General features: G+C 36.9%; 6 non-coding genes across 6 annotated transcripts; all 6 read right to left on the bottom strand.

The window, feature by feature from the left end:
• Positions 1–3,987: 3,987 nt before the first annotated feature.
• Positions 3,988–4,060, bottom strand: TRNAL-CAA (transfer RNA leucine (anticodon CAA)). Its single transcript has one exon. It is a non-coding gene; the product is annotated as a tRNA-Leu (tRNA).
• Positions 4,061–5,967: 1,907 nt separating this feature from the next.
• On the bottom strand, positions 5,968–6,040 carry TRNAV-AAC (transfer RNA valine (anticodon AAC)). Its single transcript has one exon. It is a non-coding gene; the product is annotated as a tRNA-Val (tRNA).
• A 2,150-nt stretch (positions 6,041–8,190) lies between these two features.
• On the bottom strand, positions 8,191–8,263 carry TRNAV-AAC (transfer RNA valine (anticodon AAC)). The gene has a single exon. It is a non-coding gene; the product is annotated as a tRNA-Val (tRNA).
• A 416-nt stretch (positions 8,264–8,679) lies between these two features.
• TRNAV-UAC (transfer RNA valine (anticodon UAC)) lies at positions 8,680–8,752 on the bottom strand. Its single transcript has one exon. It is a non-coding gene; the product is annotated as a tRNA-Val (tRNA).
• A 1,780-nt stretch (positions 8,753–10,532) lies between these two features.
• TRNAV-UAC (transfer RNA valine (anticodon UAC)) lies at positions 10,533–10,605 on the bottom strand. The gene has a single exon. It is a non-coding gene; the product is annotated as a tRNA-Val (tRNA).
• Positions 10,606–11,502: 897 nt separating this feature from the next.
• TRNAV-AAC (transfer RNA valine (anticodon AAC)) lies at positions 11,503–11,575 on the bottom strand. Its single transcript has one exon. It is a non-coding gene; the product is annotated as a tRNA-Val (tRNA).
• Positions 11,576–14,986: the final 3,411 nt, after the last annotated feature.

The following is a 14,986-nucleotide window of genomic DNA, read 5'->3' as shown; positions in this document are numbered from 1 at the left end:
TTTGAAATCCTGCAAAGTAATGGCAATTAGAGACGAGTTTTGACCGCCAGGGGAAAAAAAACAAATTCGTAGCTCTGTTGGTGATGGAAGCTAAAACATCCCATTATTCAGCAACAAAGCCAAGAACTTTATATACTGCAGGTTGATAGGGGATTATTTCAACACCAAGAACCCATGGGTTTCACTAAGGATTGAACCCAGGACCTTCTGCGTGAAAAGCAGACGTGATTTCCACTACACTATGAAACCTTTGAAAGCCTGCAAAGTAATGGCAATTAGAGACGAGTTTTGACCGCCAGGGGAAAAAAAACAAATTCGTAGCTCTGTTGGTGATGGAAGCTAAAACATCCCATTATTCAGCAACAAAGCCAAGAACTTTATATACTGCAGGTTGATAGGGGATTATTTCAACACCAAGAACCCATGGGTTTCACTAAGGATTGAACCCAGGACCTTCTGCGTGAAAAGCAGACGTGATTTCCACTACACTATGAAACCTTTGAAATCCTGCAAAGTAATGGCAATTAGAGACGAGTTTTGACCGCCAGGGGAAAAAAAACAAATTCGTAGCTCTGTTGGTGATGGAAGCTAAAACATCCCATTATTCAGCAACAAAGCCAAGAACTTTATATACTGCAGGTTGATAGGGGATTATTTCAACACCAAGAACACATGGGTTTCACTGGGAATTGAACATAGGACCTTCTGCGTGTAAAGCAGACGTGATTTCCACTACACTATGAAACCTTTGAAAGTCTGCAAAGTAATGGCAATTAGAGACGAGTTTTGACCGCCAGGGAAAAAAAAACCAAATTCGTAGCTCTGTTGGTGATGGAAGCCAAAACATCCCATCATTCGCCAACAAAGCCAAGAACTTCAAATATTGTAGTTTAATTGGGTATTTTTTTTCAACACCAAGAACAGATTGGTTTTACTGGAGATTGAACGCAGGACCGTCTGCGTGTTAAGCAGACGTGATGACCACTACTCTATGAAACCTGATGGAAAGTTACTGTGTATTGGCTAGCAGAGCAGAATTGTGACTGACGGGGCCTTTTTATTGCTGAAGGAAAGTATTTTTGGTTAATGAAACATTTACAATTGTTATTACATATTTTACCAGTTTTATTCCTACAAAGGGATTTTGCTTAAATTGAAGTTTATATTGAATGTGTTACTTTTTTCTCCATAGTTTGGTCTTTTGCTTTTGTATTTATGGGAACTATATATTTTGAAACAAACAGGATTTTTATAACATGGGAATATGTTTTCTGCTAAAATGGTCAATAAAAAAGAAACCCAAAATCGTAGTTCTCTTGGTGATGGAAGCCAAAATATATTATCAGTTGGCAACAAAACAAAGAATTTCATATATTACAGGTTGATAGCAAATTACTTCAACAGCGAAAACGGATTGTTTTTACTGGTGATTGAACCAAGGACCTACTGCGTGTGAAGTAGACGTGATGACCACTCAACTATGAAAGCTGTGAAATCCTGCAAAGTAATGGCATTTAGAGACGAGTTTTGACCGCCAGGGGAAAAAAAATAATTTGTAGTTCTGTTGGTGATGGAAGCTAAAACATCCCATCATTCCGCAACAAAGCCAAGAACTTCATATATTGTAGTTTAATTGAGTATTATTTCAATGCCAAGAACAGATTGGTTTTACTGGGGATTGAACGCAGGACCTTCTGGGTGTTAAGCAGACGTGATGACCACTACTCTATGAAACCTGATGGAAAGTTACTGTGTATTGGCTAGCAGAGCAGAATTGTGACTGACGGGGCCTTTTTATTGCTGAAGGAAAGTATTTTTGGTTAATGAAACATTTACAATTTTTATTACATATTTTACCAGTTTTATTCCTACAAAGGGATTTTGCTTAAAAAATAGTTTACATTGAATGTGTTACTTTTTTCCCCACAGTTTAGTTGTTTGCTTTTGTATTTAAAGGAACTATATATTTTGAAACAAACAGGATTTTTATAATATGGGATTTTGTTTTCTGCTAAAATGGTCAATAAAAAAGAAACCCAAAATCGTAGTTCTCTTGGTGATGGAAGCCAAAATATATTCTCAGTTGGCAACAAAACCAAGAATTTCATATGTTACAGGTTGATAGCAAATTACTTCAACAGCAAAAACGGCTTGTTTTTACTGGGGATTGAACCCAGGATCTTCTGCGTGTTAAGCAGACGTGATGACCACTACTCTATGAAACCTGATGGAAATTTACTGTGTATTGGCTAGCAGAGCAGAATTGTGACTGACGGGGCCTTTTTATTGCTGAAGGAAAGTATTTTTGGTTAATGAAACATTTACAATTGTTATTACATATTTTACCAGTTTTATTCCTACAAAGGGATTTTGCTTAAATTGAAGTTTATATTGAATGTGTTACTTTTTTCTCCATAGTTTGGTCTTTTGCTTTTGTATTTATGGGAACTATATATTTTGAAACAAACAGGATTTTTATAACATGGGAATATGTTTTCTGCTAAAATGGTCAATAAAAAAGAAACCCAAAATCGTAGTTCTCTTGGTGATGGAAGCCAAAATATATTATCAGTTGGCAACAAAACAAAGAATTTCATATATTACAGGTTGATAGCAAATTACTTCAACAGCGAAAACGGATTGTTTTTACTGGTGATTGAACCAAGGACCTACTGCGTGTGAAGTAGACGTGATGACCACTCAACTATGAAAGCTGTGAAATCCTGCAAAGTAATGGCATTTAGAGACGAGTTTTGACCGCCAGGGGAAAAAAAATAATTTGTAGTTCTGTTGGTGATGGAAGCTAAAACATCCCATCATTCCGCAACAAAGCCATGAACTTCATATATTGTAGTTTAATTGAGTATTATTTCAATGCCAAGAACAGATTGGTTTTACTGGGGATTGAACGCAGGACCTTCTGGGTGTTAAGCAGACGTAATGACCACTACTCTATGAAACCTGATGGAAAGTTACTGTGTATTGGCTAGCAGAGCAGAATTGTGACTGACGGGGCCTTTTTATTGCTGAAGGAAAGTATTTTTGGTTAATGAAACATTTACAATTTTTATTACATATTTTACCAGTTTTATTCCTACAAAGGGATTTTGCTTAAAAAATAGTTTACATTGAATGTGTTACTTTTTTCCCCACAGTTTAGTTGTTTGCTTTTGTATTTAAAGGAACTATATATTTTGAAACAAACAGGATTTTTATAATATGGGATTTTGTTTTCTGCTAAAATGGTCAATAAAAAAGAAACCCAAAATCGTAGTTCTCTTGGTGATGGAAGCCAAAATATATTCTCAGTTGGCAACAAAACCAAGAATTTCATATGTTACAGGTTGATAGCAAATTACTTCAACAGCAAAAACGGCTTGTTTTTACTGGGGATTGAACTCAGGACCTTCTGCGTGTGAAGTAGACGTGACGACGACTCCACTATGAAACCTGTTAAATCCTGCAAAGTAATGGCATTTAGAAACGAGTTTTGACCGCCAGGGGAAAAAAAAAAAATAAATAAATTGTAGTTCTGTTTGTGATGGAAGCCAAAACATCCCGTCATTCGGCAACAAAGCCGAGAACTTCATATATTGTAGCTGGATAGCGTATTATTTCATTACTAAGAACAGATTGGTTTCACTGGGGATTGAACCCAGGACCTTCTGCATGTTAATCAGACGTGATAGCCACTACACTATGAAACCTGACAAAAAGTTACTGTGTATTGGCTAGCAGAGCAGAATTGTGACTGACGGGGCCTTTTTATTGCTGAAGGAAAGTATTTTTGGTTAATGAAACATTTACAATTATTATTACATATTTTACCAGTTTTATTCCTACAAAGGGATTTTGCTTAAATTGAAGTTTATATTGATCGTAGTTCTCTTTGTGATGGAAGCCAAAATGAATTGTCATTTGGCAACAAAACCAAGAATGTCACATATTACAAGTCGATAGGAAATTACTTCAACACCAAAAACAGCTTGGTTTCACTAGGGATTGAACCCAGGACCTTCTGCGTTTGAAGCAGACGAGATGACCACTACACTAAGAAACCTTTGAAATCCTGCAAAGTAATGGCAATTAGAGACGAGTTTTGACCGCCAGGGGAAAAAAAACAAATTCGTAGCTCTGTTGGTGATGGAAGCTAAAACATCCCATTATTCAGCAACAAAGCCAAGAACTTTATATACTGCAGGTTGATAGGGGATTATTTCAACACCAAGAACCCATGGGTTTCACTAAGGATTGAACCCAGGACCTTCTGCGTGAAAAGCAGACGTGATTTCCACTACACTATGAAACCTTTGAAAGCCTGCAAAGTAATGGCAATTAGAGACGAGTTTTGACCGCCAGGGAAAAAAAAAACAAATTCGTAGCTCTGTTGGGGATGGAAGCCAAAACATCCCATCATTCGGCAACAAAGTCAAGAACTTCATATATTGTAGTTTAATTGAGTATTATTTCAACGCCAAGAACCGATTGGTTTTACTGGGGATTGAACGCAGGACCTTCTGCGTGTTAAGCAGACGTGATGACCACTACTCTATGAAACCTGATGGAAAGTTACTGTGTATTGGCTAGCAGAGCAGAATTGTGACTGACGGGGCCTTTTTATTGCTGAAGGAAAGTATTTTTGGTTAATGAAACATTTACAATTTTTATTACATATTTTACCAGTTTTATTCCTACAAAGGGATTTTGCTTAAAAGGAAGTTTACATTGAATGTGTTACTTTTTTCCACATAGTTTAGTTGTTTGCTTTTGTATTTAAAGGAACTATATATTTTGAAACAAACAGGATTTTTATAATATGGGATTATGTTTTCTGCTAAAATGGTCAATAAAAAAGAAACCCAAAATCGTAGTTCTCTTGGTGATGGAAGCCAAAATATATTATCAGTTGGCAACAAAACAAAGAATTTCATATGTTACAGGTTGATAGCAAATTACTTCAACAGCGAAAATGGCTTGTTTTGACTGGGGATTGAACCCAGGACCTTCTGCGTGTGAAGTAGATGTGATGACGAATCCACTATGAAACCTGTGAAATACTGCAAAGTAATGGCATTTAGAGACGAGTTTTGACCGCCAGGGGAAAAAAAAAAATAATTTGTAGTTCTGGTTGTGATGGAAGCCAAAACATCCCGTCATTCAACAACAAAGCCGAGAACTTCATATATTGTAGTTGGATAGCGTATTATTTCAACACTAAGAACAGATTGGTTTCACTGGGGATTGAACCCAGGACCTTCTGCGTGTTAAGCAGACGTGATGACCCCTACTCTATAAAACCTGACGAAAAGTTACTGTGTATTTGGCTAGCAGAGCAGAATTGTGACTGACGGGGCCTTTTTATTGCTGAAGGAAAGTATTTTTGGTTAATGAAACATTTACAATTTTTATTACATATTTTACCAGTTTTATTCCTACAAAGGGATTTTGCTTAAAAGGAAGTTTACATTAAATGTGTTTCTTTTTTCCACATAGTTTAGTTGTTTGCTTTTTTATTTAAAGGAACTATATATTTTTAAACAAACAGGATTTTTATAATATGGGATTATGTTTTCTGCTAAAATGGTCAATAAAAAAGAAACACAAAATCGTAGTTCTCTTGGTGAGGGAAGCCAAAATATATTATCAGTTGGCAACAAAACCAAGATTTTCATATATTACAGGTTGATAGCAAATTACTACAACAGCGAAAACGGCTTGTTTTTATTGGGGACTGAACCCAGGACCTTCTGCGTGTGAAGTAGACGTGATGACGACTCCACTATGAAACCTGTGAAATCCTCCGAAGTAATGGCATTTAGAGACGAGTTTTGACCGCCAGGGGAAAAAAAAAAATAATTTGTAGTTCTGTTTGTGATGGAAGCCAAAGCACACCGTCATTCGGCAACAATGCCGAGACCTTCATATATTGTAGTTGGATAGCGTATTATTTCAAAATTAAGAACAGATTGGTTTCACTGGGGATTGAACCCAGGACCTTCTGCGTGTTAAGCAGACGTGATGACCACTACACTATGAAACCTGACGAAAAGTTACTGTGTATTGGCTAGCAGAGCAGAATTGTGACTGACGGGGCCTTTTTATTGCTGAAGGAAAGTATTTTTGGTTAATGAAACATTTACAATTATTATTACATATTTTACCAGTTTTATTCCTACAAAGGGATTTTGCTTAAATTAAAGTTTAGATTGAATGTGTTACTTTTTTCTCCATAGTTTGGTCTTTTGCTTTTGTATTTATGGGAACTATATATTTTGAAACAAATAGGATTTTTATAATATGGGATTATGTTTTCTGCTAAAATGGTCAATAAAAAAGAAACCCAAAATCGTAGTTCTCTTTGTGATGGAAGCCAAAATGTATTGTCATTTGGCAACGAAACCAAGGATTTCTCATACTACAGGTCGATAAGAAATTACTTCAACACCAAGAACACATGGGTTTCACTGGGGATTGAACCCAGGACCTTCTGCGTGTAAAGCTGACGTGATTTCCACTACACTATGAAACCTTTGAAAGCCTGCAAAGTAATGGCAATTAGAGACGAGTTTTGACCGCCAGCGAAAAAAAAAAAACAAATTCGTAGCTCTGTTGGGGATGGAAGCCAAAATATCCCATCATTCGGCAACAAAGCCAAGAACTTCATATATTGTAGTTTAATTGAGTATTATTTCAACACCAAGAACAGATTGGTTTTACTGGGGATTGAACGCAGGACCTGCTGCGTGTCAAGCAGACGTGATGACCACTACTCTATGAAACCTGATGGAAAGTTACTGTGTATTGGCTAGCAGAGCAGAATTGTGACTGACAGGGCCTTTTTATTGCCGAAGGAAGGTATTTTTGGTTAATGAAACATTTACATTTTTTATTACATATTTTACCAGTTTTATTCCTACAAAGGGATTTTGCTTAAAAGGAAGTTTACATTAAATGTGTTACTTTTTTCCACATAGTTTAGTTGTTTGCTTATGTATTTAAAGGAACTATATATTTTGAAACAAACAGGATTTTTATAATATGGGATTATGTTTTCTGCTAAAATGGTCAATAAAAAAGAAACTCAAAATCGTAGTTCTCTTGGTGAGGGAAGCCAAAATATATTATCAGTTGGCAACAAAACCAAGAATTTCACGTATTACAGGTTGATAGCAAATAACTTCAACAGCGAAAACGGCTTGTTTTTACTGGGGATTGAACTCAGGACCTTCTGCGTGTGAAGTAGACGTGATGACCACTCCACTATGAAACCTGTGAAATCCTGCAAAGTAATGGCTTTTAGAGACGAGTTTTAACCGCCAAGGGAAAAAAATAAAATAATTTGTAGTTCTGTTTGTTATGGAAGCCAAAACATACTGTCATTCGGCAACAATGCCGAGAACTTCACATATTGTAGTTGGATAACGTATTATTTCAACACTAAGAACAGATTGGTTTCACTGGGGATTGAACCAAGGACCTTCTGCGTGTTAAGCAGACGTGATGACCACTACACTATAAAAACTGGCGAAAAGTTACAGTGTATTGGCTAGCAGAGCAGAATTGTGAATGACGGGGCCTTTTTATTGCTGAAGGAAAGTATTTTTGGTTAATGAAACATTTACAATTATTATTACATATTTTACCAGTTTTATTCCTACAAAGGGATTTTGCTTAAATTGAAGTTTATATTGAAGGTGTTACTTTTTTCTCCATAGTTTGGTCTTTTGCTTTTGTATTTATTGGAACTATATATTTTGAAACAAATAGGATTTTTATAATATGGGATTATGTTTTCTGCTAAAATGGTCAATAAAAAAGAAACCCAAAATCGTAGTTCTCTTGGTGAGGGAAGCCAAAATATATTATCAGTTGGCAACAAAACCAAGAATTTCATATATTTCATGTTGATAGCAAATTACATCAACAGCGAAAACGGCTTGTTTTTACTGGGGATTGAACCCAGGACCTTCTGCGTGTGAAGTAGACGTGATGACCACTCCACTATGAAACCTGTGAAATCCTTCAAAGTAATGGCATTTAGAGACGAGTTTTGACCGCCAGGGGAAAAAAAAAAAATAATTTGTAGTTCTGTTTGTGATGGAAGCCAAAACATACCGTCATTCGGCAACAATGTCGAGAACTTCATACATTGTCGTTGGATAGCGTATTATTTCAACACTAAGAACAGATTGGTTTCACTGGGGATTGAACCCAGGACCTTCTGCGTGTTAAGCAGACGTGATGACCACTACACTATGAAACCTGATGAAAAGTTACTGTGTATTGGCTAGCAGAGCAGAATTGTGACTGACGGGGCCTTTTTATTGCTGAAGGAAAGTATTTTTGGTTAATGAAACATTTACAATTATTATTACATATTTTACCAGTTTTATTCTTACAAAAGGATTTTGCTTAAATTGAAGTTTATATTGAATGTGTTACTTTTTTCTCCATAGTTTGGTCTTTTGCTTTTGTATTTATGGGAACTATATATTTTGAATCAAATAGGATTTTTATAATATGGGATTATGTTTTCTGCTAAAATGGTCAATAAAAAAGAAACCCAAAATCGTAGTTCTCTTTGTGATGGAAGCCAAAATGTATTGTCATTTGGCAACGAAACCAAGAATTTCACATATTACAAGTCGATAGGAAATTACTTCTACACCAAAAACAGATTGGTTTCACTGGGGATTGAACCCAGGACCTTCAGCGTGTAAAGCAGAAGTGATTTCCACTACACTATGAAACCTTTGAAAGCCTGCAAAGTAATGGCAATTAGAGACGAGTTTTGACCGCCAGGGAAAAAAAAACCAAATTCGTAGCTCTGTTTTGGAAGGAAGCCAAAACATCCCATCATTCGGCAACAAAGCCAAGAACTTCATATATTGTAGTTTAATTGAGTATTATTTTAACACCAAGAACAGATTGGTTTTACTGGGGATTGAACGCAGGACCTTCTGCGTGTTAAGCAGACGTGATGACCACTACTCTATGAAACCTGATGGAAAGTTACTGTGTATTGGCCAGCAGAGCAGAATTGTGACTGACGGGGCCTTTTTATTGCTGAAGGAAAGTATTTTTGGTTAATGAAACATTTACAATTTTTATTACATATTTTACCAGTTTTATTCCTACAAAGGGATTTTGCTTAAAAGGAAGTTTACATTGAATGTGTTACTTTTTTCCACATAGTTTAGTTGTTTGCTTTTGTATTTAAAGGAACTATATATTTGGAAACAAACAGGATTTTTATAATATGGGATTATGTTTTCTGCTAAAATGGTCAATAAAAAAGAAACCCAAAATCGTAGTTCTCTTGAGAATTGGGGATTATTTCAACACCAAGAACACATGGGTTTCACTGGGGATTTAACCCATGACCTTCTGCGTGTAAAGCAGACGTGATTTCCACTACACTATGAAACCAGTTTTATTCCTACTAATGGATTTTGCTTAAATTGAAGTTTATATTGAATGTGTTACTTTTTTCTCCATAGTGTGGTCTTTTGCTTTTGTATTTATGGGAACTATATATTTTGAAACAAATAGGATTTTCATAATATGGGATTATGTTTTTAACCAAAAAAGTATTTTTGGTTAATGAAACATTTACAATTATTATTACATATTTTACCAGTTTTATTCCTACAAAGGGATTTTGCTTAAATCCACTACACTATGAAACCTTTGAAATCCTGCAAATTAATTGCAATTAGAGACGAGTTTTGACCGCCAGGGGAAAAAAAACAAATTCGTAGCTCTGTTGGTGATGGAAGCTAAAACATCCCGTTATTCGGCAACAAATCCAAGAACTTTATATGCTGCAGGTTGATAGGGGATTATTTCAACACCAGGAACACATGGGTTTCACTGATGATTGAACCCAGGACCTTCTGCGTGTAAAGCAGACGTGATTTCCACTACACTATGAAACCTTTGAAAACCTGCAAAGTAATGGCAATTAGAGACGAGTTTTGACCGCCAGGGAAAAAAAAACCAAATTCGTAGCTCTGTTGGGGATGGAAGCCAAAACATCCCATCATTCGGCAACAAAGCCAAGAACTTCATATATTGTAGTTTAGTTGAGTATTATTTCAACACCAAGAACAGATTGGTTTTACTGGGGACTGAACGCAGGACCTTCTGCGTGTTAAGCAGACGTGATGACAACTACTCCATGAAACCTGATGGAAAGTTACTGTGTATTGGCTAGCAGAGCAGAATTGTGACTGACAGGGCCTTTTTATTGCTGAAGGAAAGTATTTTTGGTTAATGAAACATTTACAATTTTTATTACATATTTTACCAGTTTTATTCCTACAAAGGGATTTTGCTTAAAAGGAAGTTTACATTGAATGTGTTACTTTTTTTCTACATAGTTTAGTTGTTTGGTTTTGTATTTAAAGGAACTATATATTTTCGTAGCTCTGTTGGTGATGGAAGCTAAAACATCCAGTTATTCGGCAACAAAGCCAAGAACTTTATATACTGCAGGTTGATAGGGGATTATTTCAACACCAAGAACACATGGGTTTCACTGGGGATTGAACCCAGGACCTTCTGCGTGTAAAGCAGACGTGATTTCCACTACACTATGAAACCTTTGAAAGCCTGCAAAGTAATGGCAATTAGAGACGAGTTTTGACCGCCAGGGAAAAAAAAACAAATTCGTAGCTCTGTTGGGGACGGAAGCCAAAAGATCCCATCATTCAGCAACAAAGCTGTTTATTTGAGTATTATTTCAACACCAAGAACAGATTGGTTTTACTGGGGATTGAACGCAGGACCTTCTGCGTGTTAAGCAGACGTGATGACCACTACTCTATGAAATCAGATAGAAAGTTACTGTTTATTGGCTAGCAGAGCAGAATTGTGACTGACGAGGCCTATTTATTGCTGAAGGAAAGTATTTTTGGTTAATGAAACATTTACAATTTTTATTACATATTTTACAAGTTTTATTCCTACAAAGGGATTTTGCTTAAAAGGAAGTTTACATTGAATGTGTTACTTTTTTCCACATAGTTTAGTTGTTTGCTTTTGTATTTAAAGGAACTATATATTTTGAAACAAACAGGATTTTTATAATATGGGATTATGTTTTCTGCTAAAATGGTCAATAAAAAAGAAACCCAAAATCGTAGTTCTCTTGGTGAGGGAAGCCAAAATATATTATCAGTTGGCAACAAAACCAAGAAGTTCATATATTACAGGTTGATAGCAAATTACTTCAACAGCGAAAACGGCTTGTTTTTACTGGGGATTGAACCCAGAACCTTCTGCATGTGAAGTAGACGTGATGACCACTCCACTATGAAACCTGTGAAATCCTGCAAAGTAATGGCATTTAGAGACGAGTTTTGACCGCCAGGTGAAAAAAAAAAATAATTTGTAGTTCTGTTTGTGATGGAAGCCAAAACATCCCGTCATTCGGCAACAAAGCCGAGAACTTCATATATTGTAGTTGGATAGCGTATTATTTCAACACTAAGAACAGATTGGTTTCACTGGGGATTGAACCCAGGACCTTCTGCATGTTAAGCAGACGTGATGACCACTACACTATGAAACCTGACGAAAAGTTACTGTGTATTGGCTAGCAGAGCAGAATTGTGACTGACGGGGCCTTTTTATTGCTGAAGGAAAGTATTTTTGGTTAATGAAACATTTACAATTATTATTACATATTTTACCAGTTTTATTCCTACAAAGGGATTTTGCTTAAATTGAAGTTTATATTGAATGTGTTACTTATTTCTCCATAGTTTGGTCTTTTGCTTTTGTATTTATGGGAACTATATATTTTGAATCAAATAGGATTTTTATAATATGGGATTATGTTTTCTGCTAAAATGGTCAATAAAAAAGAAACCCAAAATCGTAGTTCTCTTTGTGATGGAAGCCAAAATGTATTGTCATTTGGCAACGAAACCAAGAATTTCACATATTACAAGTCGATAGGAAATTACTTCAACACCAAAAACAGATTAGTTTCATTGGGGATTGAACCCAGGACTTTCTGCGTGTGAAGCAGACGTGATGACCACTACACTATGAAACCTTTGAAATCCTGCAAAATAAAGGCAATTAGAGACGAGTTTTGACTGCCAGGGGAAAAAAAAACAAATTCGTAGCTCTGTTGGTGATGGAAGCTAAAACATCCCGTTATTCGGCAACAAAGCAAAGAACTTCATATATTGTAGTTTAATTGAGTATTATTTCTACACCAAGAACAGATTGGTTTTACTGGGTATTGAACGCAGGACCTTCTGCGTGTTAAGCAGACGTGATGACCACTACTCTATGAAACCTGATGGAAAGTTACTGTGTATTGGCTAGCAGAGCAGAATTGTGACTGACGGGGCCTTTTTATTGCTGAAGGAAAGTATTTTTGGTTAATGAAACATTTACAATTTTTATTACATATTTTACCAGTTTTATTCCTACAAAGGGATTTTGCTTAAAAGGAAGTTTACATTGAATGTAAAGGACTCTCATTTTGTCCTACTAAAGCTCTAGACAAAATTGAACTCTGCAGCGACATGGAAGATTACTTCAGGAGACTACGTCTAAGGGAATATTTTAGCGATGCAGATGTTTCAGAATCCACCCAGACTGAAGGAAGACGGATCTTGACAACCAAGAAAAGATCAGATTGGACACCTCCACCAGGACGCAACCCTCATCTGGATAACTATATAAACACTTTCAGACATTTGGTAAAATCCACTTTCCTAGACACACACAGGAGGCAACCATCCAACATCAGTGCCCAGGAGAGAAGGGCCATAAAATCTTTGAAACCCAACAAAGAAATCATCATTAAACCTGCAGACAAGGGGGGTGCAATAGTCATGATGAACAGATCAGACTACATGAAGGAAGCACACAGACAACTGATGGACACACGCTACTATAAGAAATTGGAGTCTGACCCCACACAGGACTATTACAAGGAACTTAACAAGTTGGCCTCTTGTCTGCCTGACATATCCATAAGAACTGATGAACTGATACCGGTGAGTCCAAGAATAGGCACATTCTACATGCTTCCCAAAATTCACAAATCTGGAAACCCAGGAAGACCCATCATTTCATGTGTGGGCACCCTCACTGAACAAGTCTCTGGATGGGTAGAGGGTATCCTTAAACCCTTGGTAAGGGATACAACCAGCTACATCCAGGACACTACTGACCTATTGAAAAAACTATCAGCAATAGGTCCTCTTCCAGAGGGAACCATCCTTGCCACCATGGATGTGGAATCCTTGTACTCGAACATTCCACACCAGGATGGATTAAATGCTTGCAAAATTTTCCTCGAAAATACAGGAACTGATGCCAATTCTGTGGTGAAGCTTACAAAATTCATCCTCACCCATAATTACTTTGCATTTGACAATGACATATATCTACAGGAGACTGAGACTGCAATGGGAAGCAAAATGGCACCACAATATGCAAATCTTTTCATGGCCAAGCTTGAGAGTGACTTTTTATCCTCTTGTCCTATCAGGCCTCTGGCCTACTACCGTTACATTGACGATATTTTAATCATCTGGACAGAGTCTGAGGAGCAGCTGAAGACCTTCCATGAACACTTTAATCAGTTTCATCCCACCATCAACTTAACACTCAGCTACTCCTGCACGGAAATCAACTTCTTGGACACCATCATTAAACTACGGAACAATGAAATAGAGACATCCCTGTACAAGAAGCCAATTGACCGTCCAACATACCTGAAATGGGACAGTTTTCATCCAAAACACATAAAAAACTCTATTGTATACAGCCAGGCTATCAGGTATAATCTGATATGTTCCAACAGTACAGATAGAGACAATCACCTTGAGGGCCTCAGAAAGACCTTTCTGAATCAAGGCTACCACCCAAGAACAATTGAAAACCAGATTACAAGAGCCACCAGAATATCAAGAAACCATCTCCTACATTATAAAACTAAAGAAGAAAACACCCGGGTCCCTCTTGTAGTCACCTACAATCCACATCTAGAGGTGTTTAGAGGAGCTGCACGGAAACTACAACCATTACTGCAAAAAGATGCCCGGTTAAAATCTATTTTTCCAGACCCCCCACTTCTGTGTTTTAGACAGCCCCCAAATCTAAGAAGCATCATTGTCAGAAGCTCCCTGTCCTCTCCAACACCAACAGGAACATTTCCCTGCAACCAGAAAAAATGTAAGACCTGTCCATTAATATTGACAACGGACAAGATAAAGATTCCCAGATCACATCAGGACTACAAGATCCCAGGTACCTTCAGCTGCACCACAACCAATGTGGTGTACTTAATTATATGTACCAAATGTCCCACTGGGGGTCTGTATGTAGGGGAGACAGGACAACAGCTCAGGACAAGGATGAATTCTCACCGCCACACAATTAGAGAAAAAAGGATGGATCTACCTGTGGCCAAACATTTTTGTAACTCAGACCACAGCATCATGGACATGAAATTGCTGGTATTGAAAGGAAACTTCAAGTCCCAGAGAGACAGGAGACTTTGGGAATACAAACTTATGATGACCTTTGACACATTCAGAGCAGGGATGAATGTGTCTCATGGATTCATGTCTTTTTACATCAGTTAAAAGATGTGCTCCTCTGACCATCCGAGCGTGTCACAGCCCGGATCAGACCCTTATCAGAGGACAATAAAACTTTCACACTGAACTGCAGCAAAATTTATGGCCACAACAGTTTGCACCCTGCCATAGAGACAGTTCTGTTTTATATAACTTGTTTTTTGGTTCTTTTTTTTTTTACTGCCCCATTCTATGTCCTGTTGTGTATAAATATGTGACTCTTCAGATTTTGTGTTATACCATGCCTGATGAAGAGACCTGAGTAGTCTCGAAAGCTTGCAATTATTACCATCTTTTCAGTTAGCCATTAAAAGGTATCAACCACTGAGGACTCTCAGTTCTTTTAAACAAATTTTTTTTATCTCTACTGGCTA

The sequence above is a fragment of the Anomaloglossus baeobatrachus genome, chromosome 2 (genome assembly GCF_048569485.1).
Source record: "Anomaloglossus baeobatrachus isolate aAnoBae1 chromosome 2, aAnoBae1.hap1, whole genome shotgun sequence".
Classification (NCBI taxonomy): Eukaryota; Metazoa; Chordata; class Amphibia; order Anura; family Aromobatidae; genus Anomaloglossus; species Anomaloglossus baeobatrachus.
The sequence above is the reverse complement of the archived record's forward strand: the minus strand, read 5'-3'. Positions and strand labels throughout refer to the sequence as shown.